Source organism: Quercus lobata, chromosome 8 (assembly GCF_001633185.2).
Source record: "Quercus lobata isolate SW786 chromosome 8, ValleyOak3.0 Primary Assembly, whole genome shotgun sequence".
Taxonomy (NCBI): Eukaryota; Viridiplantae; Streptophyta; class Magnoliopsida; order Fagales; family Fagaceae; genus Quercus; species Quercus lobata.
In genome coordinates, this window is record NC_044911.1 from 4,629,659 (window position 1) to 4,640,652 (window position 10,994).

At 32.3% G+C, this 10,994-nt stretch overlaps 1 pseudogene; it reads left to right on the forward strand.

The window, feature by feature from the left end:
• The first annotated feature begins 6,271 nt into the window (after window positions 1–6,271).
• Window positions 6,272–10,994, forward strand: LOC115958560 (annotated as a pseudogene).

Genomic DNA, 10,994 nt, shown 5'->3' on the forward strand with positions numbered 1-10,994 from the left:
CAAAACGACGTAGTTTTGATAATAGTAACATAAAAAATAAAAAAAATAAAAAAAAAAAGGCGCGGTTGTGGAGTTTAGAACCTTGGACAGGACCCTGAAAGGCTACTGGGATGTGTGTAAAGTGTAAACCACTAAGGTAACTTACGATTATGAATACATTTTACCTATATTAATATATAATTGTACATTTCACTAAATAGTTTATAAACAGTATTATTTAATATTTATATTTAATATGAATAGTATTATTTAATATTTATATTTAATATAAATAGTATTATTTTATTTTTATATTTATATTTAATATAAATAGTATTATTTAATATTTTATGGTAATATTAGTCAGATTTTGGCTTTAGGGGGGACAAAGCTATAAGTGAAACATGTTAGGAGGGAAACAAAATTTTGGGAAATTTTGGGTGGGAAAAATAAAAGAAGACAGATTTATTTTGAGGAAAAAAATAAAAATAAAAATAAAATAAGACAATGTTTAATTAATTACCATTTTTTACTAGGAATTACCATTTTGTTATGCATTTTGTAATTGTACATGAATCAAACACATCTATATATCTAAGTGAGTTAATGAGTGCAAAATATTAAGAATCTAATATTAATTAGCTATGAAATAAAATTTAAAAACAAAAAACAATCGCATGTACTCAATATAATTCACCACACAACTTTCTCAACAAAAAAAAAAAAAAAAAAAAACCACAAAAACAAAAATTATCACACGTTCTATCTTATTAAAAATTTAAAAAAAAATGATCATAGCTATTATTAAATTTATGTAAGAATTTTAATATGAGACTAACTACATTTACATTTTTAAAAAAAAAAATAATAATATGACTAATTAGATAGTTAGATTGAGAGAATATAACCATTCAAGTACATAGCACATGTTAATCACGCACCATACTTAGATTTGAAATCTAATCGTTGGATTTGAAGAGTGTAATGAAAGGATGGGTTCAAGTTACACTTGATGTAACTCTAAAAAATGTTACACCAACCAATAACTTATTATTAAATTTTCATTTTGAAAATCTAACCGTTGGATCACATTTTCTATTTGTTCATAACATGCATGCCAATTTTCATGCCAATCGGATGTAATTTACCTTTTGATCTTTTAACTCTTTTTGTGCGTTATTTTAAACTACAAAAACTTGAATTTAAACAATTGATTGATGACATGGCTATAAATCTCTGATCACCTTGAAATTTTGTAAGCATGAAACATATATGAAGATAATGTAATCCAACGATAGATTTCTCAAAATTCATATTGAATTAAGAAATATAGGGTTGGGTTCAAATTACATTTGATGTAACTTTAAAAAAATGTCACACCAACCTATAACTTATTTTTGAATTCATATTTTGAAAATCCAACCATTTGATCACATTTTTTATATGGTCTTAACGTGCATGCCAATTTTCATGCCAATCGGATGTAATTTACCTTTTGATCTTATAACTCTTTTTATGCGTTATTTTAAATTACAAAAACTTGAATTTAAACAATTGATTGATGACATCGCTATTAATCTTTGATCATCTTGAAATTTTGTAAGCAAGAAAAATATATGAAGACAATGTAATCTAACGGTAGATTTGTCAAAATTCACATTGAATTAAGAAATATAGGGTTGGGTTCAATTTACACTTGATGTAACTCTAAAAAATGTCACATCAACCAATAACTTATTGTTGAACTCAGATTTTGAAAATCCAACCGTTGGATCACATTTTCTATATGTTTTTAACATGCATGCCAATTTTATTGCCAATCGGATGTAATTTACCCTTTGATCTTTAACTTATCTTTTATGCATTATTTTAAACTACGAAAACTTGAATTTAAATAATTGATTGATGACATAGCTATAAATCTCTGATCACCTTGAAATTTTGTAAGCATGAAAAATATATGAAAATAATGTAATCTAACGGTAGATTTGTCAAAATTCACATCGAATTAAAAAAATAGGGTTGGGTTTAAGTTACATTTGATGTAACTCAAAAAAATGTCACACCAACCAATAACTTATTGTTGAACTCAGATTTTGAAAATCCAACCATTCGATCACATTTTCTATATATTTTTAACATGCATGCCAATTTTCTTACCAATCGGATGTAATTTACCCTTTGATCTTTAACTTATCTTTTATGCATTATTTTAAACTACGAAAACTTGAATTTAAACAATTGATTGATGACATAGCTATAAATCTTTGATCACCTTGAAATTTTGTAAGCATGAAAAATATATGAAAATAATGTAATCTAACGGAAGATTTGTCAAAATTCACATCGAATTAAGAAATATAGGGTTGGGTTTAAGTTACATTTGATGTAACTCAAAAAAATGTCACACCAACCAATAACTTATTGTTGAATTCATATTTTGAAAATCCAACCATTGGATCACATTTTCTATATGTTTTTAACATGCATGCCAATTTTCTTGCCAATCGGATGTAATTTACCCCTTGATATTTAAACTCATCTTTTATGTGTTATTTTAAACTACAAAAACTTGAATTTAAACAATTGATTGATGACATCGCTATCTATCTTTGATCACCTTGAAATTTTTTAAGCATGAAAAATATATGAAGATAATGTAATCTAACGGTAGATTTGTCAAAATTCACATCAAATTAAGAAATATAAGGTTGGGTTCAAGTTACACTTGATGTAACTCTAAAAAATGCTACACCAACCAATAACTTATTGTTGAATTCACATTTTGAAAATCTAACCGTTGGATCACATTTTATATTTTTTCTTAACATGCATGTCAATTTTCATGCCAATCGGGTGTAATTTACCATTTGAACTTTAAACTCATCTTTTATGCGTTATTTTAAATTACAAAAACTTGAATTTAAATAATTGATTGATGACATGACTATTAATCTTTTATCACCTTGAAATTTTGTATGCATGAAAAATATATGAAGATAATATAATCTAACGGTAAATTTGTCAAAATTCACATCAAATTAAGAAATATATCGTTGGATTCTAGTTACACTTGATGTAACTCTAAAAAATATTACACCAACCAATAACTTATTGTTGAATTCAAATTTTGAAAATCCAACCGTTGGATCACATTTCTTATATGTTCTTAACATGCATGCCAATTTTCATGTCAATCGGGTATAATTTACTATTTGATCTTTAAGTGGGAAGGTAAAAAAATAGAGGGAAATTTAAATGTCTATTGCGGCGGTCCAACCCGCCGCTATATCTAAGGTTAATGCCGCTAAAACAGGTCTATTGCGGCGGGTGAATGACCCGCCGCAGTATGTACTCCTTTTTGCGGCGTACTATAGCGGCGGGTCATTTACCCGCCGCTATTTCTAAGTATAATGCCGCTAAAACAGGTCTATTGCGGCGGGTCATTGGCCCGCCGCTGTAATGCGCCGCAAAATACTAGAGCTATTGCTGCGGGCATATAGAACGCCGCAATAGATCTCATGTATAGCGGCGGGCTGAAAATGCGCCGCAATAGGCGACATATAGCGGCGGTTTTTGCACCCGCCGCAATAGGTCCGCCGCAATTGCTCAGTTTTCTTGTAGTGAAAAGTGCAGAAAAAGTATAAAAACATAACAGGTCTGAAACTTCGACCCATAGTCACCAAGAAGAGGGAAATGAGAGAGGTTGTGAGGAAGAGAGAGAAGGTTCCCATGTACCCATATTTCCACCCCTAAGGTTTAGAATTGTGAGAATGTTTCCTGGCTCAGTGGATTTTTGCTCTCAAGTTTCAGCTCTATGGGGAAAACGTGGTTCAACAGGCCTGAAACTTCAACCCACAATCACCAAGAAGAGGAAATTAAGAGAGGTTGTGAGGTAGAGATGGAAGGTTCCCTTGTACCCATATTTCCACCCCTAAACTTCAGAATTGTGAGATTGTTAACTGGCTGAATGGGGTTTTGCTCTAAAGTTTCAAGTATGTGGGTAGAACGTGGCTCCCCCCTTTATGAGCTGAAAAGAAAGCTTTATATAGAGTTTATGGTGTTGCTCTTGACTAGTTTTTGAGTAATGGAAGAAGCTTTTATCCCCTATGATACTATTTTGGTGTTTTAGCTTGGGTTGCCTTTGTTTAGGGAAGAGTTTAGTATGCTTTTAGCATGATTTTGGAAATAAAATGGGTTTGCTCTAATTGGTTGCCTTTGGTCAGAAATTTCAGACTATTAAGAAGCTCACCTAAGTGAGGGCTAGCAGATGGAGTTGGCTAATGGGAGCCAACTGTGTTTAAAGGAAAAAAAGGGGGGAGGGGTTTGGGTAGAAACTTTGGGCCACAGTCACCCAGAGCATAAAAACTGTTTTGGGGTAGAAATTTCGGGTACAAGACCTCCTCCATGAGCTTAAGGTGCTACTAGTGTCCTTTGCCCACTTGGTAGCACGTATGTGTTGGGCTCATGTAAAAGGTCTAAAAGGAACCGACCCATACCCTCCAAACCACACTTCCTCAATTTCTCCCATAAGTCGCATGGGCTTGGGTCATGCTTAAAAGAATAAAATAAAATATAATACATGAATTGAGCCCACAAGGAAGTCGGGTTTGGTTGAATCGGGCTTGTACAAAATGTGTTGCAAAAATGGGTATCAATAACTATTAAATTTCAACTCTAACACTGGATATGGAAAAATCTTCCTCCCCTAAACCAAAATTCTGACTCCACCATTGATTCTTATACATACGTTTAAAGGTCTAAAAGGAACCGACCCATACCCTCCAAACCACACTTCCTCAATTTCTCCCATAAGTCGCATGGGCTTGGGTCATGCTTAAAAGAATAAAATAAAATATAATACATGAATTGAGCCCACAAGGAAGTCGGGTTTGGTTGAATCGGGCTTGTACAAAATGTGTTGCAAAAATGGGTATCAATAACTATTAAATTTCAACTCTAACACTGGATATGGAAAAATCTTCCTCCCCTAAACCAAAATTCTGACTCCACCATTGATTCTTATACATACGTTTAAAATACACAAAAATCATGACTTCAAGTCATGATATCCAAATGTGTACACTAGGATGTGTCTAGTATTTTCTTATTAGTTTATAACATTAACGTGCTTTTTTTTTTTTTTTTTTTTTTTGATGAACGTAACATTAACATCTGAGCATAATGTATAGTGAGATTGTTAGATTGAGTGACGAAACCGAAAAAGAAGGAGAGCGGAAAAAGATTATGTAGTACGAATAATGTTAATGTTTGCTTTATTTCTCTAATGCTGATTTTTAAAATGTTGAAAAATTATTTGGTGATCATTTTTTTTCTTTTAATGTTTTCTTTATTTTGTGTAGTCTATAGTCTATACACTAGTTTTTGGACTAAATTTACTTCAATGTGAATTTCCTGACTCAAAAATGCACCACAAGGAGGTTCGTCTTTGATGCCTTGAAAAATGCTAGACTCAAAGCCATACTTGATGGTGCAATTGAACCAATACTGACATCTACTTTGGAAACACTATGTGAATAGTGTTACATAGTCACAAGCTGCTTGGCTATTTTGGTTCATTAGGTTGGTTGTTTACTAAATTCAATTTATACTTATGATGTCTTAATTTTTACTTCTTATTAGTTAATATTAGTGACCATACCAAGGTTTACTAGCAATCATTAAAGTTCAAGTTGTACTCTCTAAATTTGGAGTAATTTTTTTTTCTAAACTTTTAATTTTGATAATTTCATCAATTATAAAAATGTTACTAATGTGGTTCTTTCATCCACAATCTTTTTAAAAAGTTGTTGCTATAATCACAAAACAATGTAGTTTAATTATTAAGTTTGATTAAAATTCATTTCAGTTCTTTAATTTTATTTTCATTTAATTGAATCCTCAAAAAAAAAAAAAAAAAATAAAGAAAATAATGAAATAAATTTTCATTTATATACTTTACAAAATAAGATATATAATTAATTTGTGTTGTAAATCAATAATAAATGAGTAATGTTGATTATCAAAAAAAAAGAGGAGTAATGTTAGAGACATTATTTTTCATAATTATTGACATGATTTATTGTGATTAAAACAAAATTTATTTCATTTTTTGTTTCTCACCAATCGCAATATTTGAACTTATAAGAAGAAAAAAAAAAAAAAAAAAAAAAAAAACTTTTTGGGCTATAGGATAATAGTAACAAAATAAGTAACCAAGCTTTAAACCGGGTCGACCCGACTTTTTTACAGCATGATTCCGGGTTGGAATCTACGTATAAATATCCAGAAAATGAAAATCTAAAATTTGAAAAAATCGTACTCACAGTCACAGAAAGCAAAAATGGAGGGAAACCGTGGGAGCTCACAGCGCTGCGATTTGTTACGAAAAATCAGAAGTCAGAAAATTCAATTTCAATTAAAAAAAAAAAAACGCATTGAAATACATTCACATTCTTCAATCACACTGTAATCAACAATTCAAATTCTTATAATTTATGGTTTCTTTTAATTTTCAGAGTTCACTCGAGCTATAGTACGAGATCTGAGCATCGGACGGTCATCGATCGTTCTCATCGATCGGTTCAGAGTTCACTGCACGAATCCTCACGCAAACTGGTTCGGTTTCTTCTCTTTCAATTGCACGGATGATCGTATTTAGGTTTTGAAAATTTGATTTGAAGTTCAAAAACGGCACCGTTTTGTAGAATATCTTCCTAGTTTTTGAAAAATTCACACATTTTTAGCTCCTAATTGCGAATTTTTGTAAAAAATTCTTGTTCCTTAATTTTTTTTTAAACGGAAATACGCGTGAAGGAAGTGTAGGTTTAGATGAGAATTTGGTTATTACACTATAGCAAAAGAGTTATTATTATTATTATTATTATTAGTGATTGATGATCGTATTTAGGTTTCCAAATTTTGATTTGAAGTTCAAAAACGGCACCGTTTTGTAGAGTATCTTCCTAGTTTTTGAAAAATTCACACATTTTTAGCTCCTAATTGCGATTTTTTGTAAAAAAAAAAAATTCTTGTTCCTTAATTTTTTTAGCAGAAAATATGCATGAAGGAATTGTAGGTTTAGGTGAGAATTTGGTTATTACACTATAGCAAAATAGTAATTATTGTTATTATTATTATTATTAGTGATTGATGATCGTATTTAGGTTTTCGAAAATTGATTCAAAGAAAAAACACCACTGTTTTGTAGAATTTCTAATTATTTGGTTGAAATGAGATATGTGCGAAGGAATTTGTAGGTTTAGATGAGAATTTGGTTATTGTTCTATGGAAAAATAGTGATTATTATTATTATTTGTGTTTTGTTGCTATCAAAATTAATGAATTTTAATAGTAGGCTAATCACAAGGAAGTTGTGATTACGGCATTGGACACAAGATGGACGCGCCACGTGGTGTTCATCAAATGAACCGGATTTGGCTAGGGTCCAATGCCTTCGCACATTTTGATGTGAGATCGATGGACGTGTCACGTGTCCATCTCTTTATATTCTAGTTTTCATTGAAAGCATAGGATTTGGCTTGCATCCAATGCCTTTGTGCAATGGATGTGAGATGGATGCGCCACATGTCCGTCTCTTTATATGTGGTGCATCTATTGTTTGTCTATTGCTTGAGATTTGGTTTGGCCCGCATCTAGTGTCTTTGCACATTAGCCACTAGATAAACACGCCACATCTTTTTATATGTCGCACATCTAGTTTGTGACTCTGCTTCACAAGATTTGGCCTGTGAACACAAGGTAGACATGCCATGTGTCCGTCTATTGTATGCGGTGCATCCAGTGCATTGGATGCAAGCCAGACCTTTGAATAAAAAGGGACACAGTATTTTAGGTGGATTTCATAGATAAGGAAAATTTAAGACGAGGTAACTAGCATTTGTCGTTAAATTCATCAAGCATGATTGGGATGTAGTTGAAAATGTCACTATTGTTGTATGCAATAGTAACATTTTGGAAATAAGGTTTAATTTTTATTGTTGTATGCAGCTGTTGCAGCTCTGTTTTGCCAAATGGGAAGGAAATTCTCACACTTCAAAGGGAAAACCATGTGCATAGGTTCGGTGAGTGGGTTTTGACCTTAACCACTTGTGAGAACCTTACAATGAGTCCTCAATTGTATGGAATACTATCCAACTATTGATGAGTTATTGAATTCTATTTCAGATGTCTTGCTAAGAGTGCTATTGATTGTTCAGCAACTTCTGCAAGAAAATCGGCATGGGTCCAAGAGAGATATATATTACATGCATCCATCTGTATTTTCAGGTAAATCTGAATTAAGCTTCAGTCCAAATTTCAAATGATATTTCTTTTTATAACTTAAAATTTTTGGTCTTGTAGTCTTGCGTTTTGTGAGATTTATATTCAAGTTTCCCTATTACTGTGATAGGAATCTGAAAAATGCATGTTCAGTGGAACAAATTTGAGTATCTGCCCTTAATATATACTTTGTGCAATGACTAATCAAAAAAAAAAAAAAATATATATATATATATATATACTTTGTGCAATCACTTTATGTTAAAGAAAGTCACAGGCATCGTCATGGGGAGAACTTTATGAGTGATAATTTGATATCTTTGATTGTGCTTAGGTCTCCATTTGTCAAAATTGTCAGTTATTTTAAAGGGCATAAGTCAGCACTTAGATATTTTGGAGAAATCTGAACTTAAAATTAGATAGTATTAAATTTTCTTCCATAGATTTCAGTCCTTGTCTGCTTGAATGACGTTGCTTTCTTAGATATCTTCTGCTTATTCTGCAATCCAGAACAGTCAGTTGTAGACCGGGCAATCAATGACATATGCATCCTTATGCAATGCAGTCGCCACAATCTAAATGTGGTAGGTGTTTTCCTTATGCTTTCTTTTTCACCTGAATATTGCTAATTCGTTTTTTGGTTCTGCTGGAGTGTATAAAGCCTTTGTGGTTTAAACCGAACAAATTGGGTGAAGGCTTAAAAAATTTCCAAGTGCATGGCTGCACTAGCCTCAAATTTTTGTAAAACCTCTGTCACTTTGTTGTCAGTTACAAGGAACTTACACTTATTGGGACATTTATATCTTGTCTCCTTTGGCAGGTTTCTGTAGGCAATGGGTAGGTACTTGGGATCACACTCAGTCCTTTTAAGATAAGTAGACAATCATAATTTTTTTCTGTCTGAATTCTCTTTCTAAGATCGTTTTCAAAAGTGTTGTTTGCCAATAGCATATATGTGTTACTGGGTGAATATATCATATCTTTCCACGTCATTGGATTATTATAGCCACTCATGTCATAGGATTTTTATAGCAACTGACATGTAATATACGTTTAACTGAATGATTATCAACATGAGTAGTTTATAAATTTTTGGATATATGGCATTCATTAGGCATAGCTAATAATTTCTATATGCCAAACTAATTATTTCCAGTGATCATAAAATTTTCAGATCTACCCTCAGTTTGTGTACCATTGGACTCCAACAAGGCAGACCTTTCTTCAAGTAAAAAATATATATAATAATAATAATAAACCCTCTTTTGTGAAGGGGATTAAATGGTCCTTTAGAGAGGGGGGGGGGGGGGGGTTTGGCTCTGGATGAGCGATAGTACTTTAACACTTAAATAGTTCTTCACACTGTTTTTTCATTCTTGAGTTTTCTCAACTACATAGCTGACCCTTTGACCCATAATATGCTGTGTTGATTTTGCTGTAGTATCCAATGTGCTTAACTGTTAAAGTTTGTTGATCCCAATATTTCTGTTACAGGTTGGTGATGGGCTGGATAAGATTCTTAGAAGGTGGAAGGAAGTTTGATTGCATAAATCGTCCTAACATGGTAAGAACAGGAGCTGGTATGGTTATTTAATTGTCTCCAATTAAAATATGTCTGAACCGGTTTTATTGCAGGCCTACCCCATCACTGTTCCAATTACTAAGATAATATGCAGGACAATTGAGACCAATCTATGTTTATAATTGATGCAGGCATTGGCAATAAGATTTATCTATTTTTTTCCTATGCATTAGGTGCAAGGATTTTTTATTGTATAGTAGATAATTTAAATTTTCCTAATTCTTGCATGTAGACATTATTAGTGTTGCTGACTACATTCTAGTTGTGGAGAAGGAATCAGGTTAGCAATTATACTGGTTATACTTATAGGAAGCACAAATTCTAAGTTCTAACATTCTTCCTTAATTTTCACTAAATTATTAATGATATGCAGTATTTGAGTGATTAGCTAATGACCAGTTCTGCAATGCAAACCATTGCATTGTCATCACTGTAAGCTCTTCCTTAAGTCATTAGGCTCATTTCAAAATCCTTTTTGACCATTTTTTTCACAGGGAAGAGGCTATCCAGATATCCCCACCAGAAGGTGAAAACTTTCACTTTTATTTTACAATGTTTTTCATCATATTGCCATATATGTCACTTATCATTTTGTTTTCATGTGTCTATTTGGGATTTCTGTGAATATATGCATTTGTACCAATAGGTTTTTGCGGCTGCTCATTGAAAAGTTGTGTCTACCTACCTATTGTTTGGTCGATTGTGATCCATATGGCTTTGACATTCTGACCACATATCGGTTTGGTTCAATGGTTAGGCTTATTAAATTGTTAATGATATTGTTGTTTATTTATCATCCACTTGAACAAGCTAAACAACATATATACTGGCACTAGGAGTCTAGGACCGTGTATATGAAACTCTAAGAACCATGTAAATTTCCAATTTTTTTGAAAAGTTGACAAGTATTTTTTTTTCTCTTACACTTCTATTTTGTTAGCAAATGGCCTATGATGCAAAGCAACTGTGTTGCCCAGAGGTATGCTGGCTTGGAGTTTCTCCTTCGGATTCTGAGAAATACTGTCTTCCACAGCAATGTTTCCTTCCTCTGACAGCAGAAGGTGAGAGATGATACTTGGAGCGTTTCAGATTGGCTTTCTTATGTTTGTAGTCTTCTGCCAAGGTTCTTGATATTCCTGCCAGACAAGAA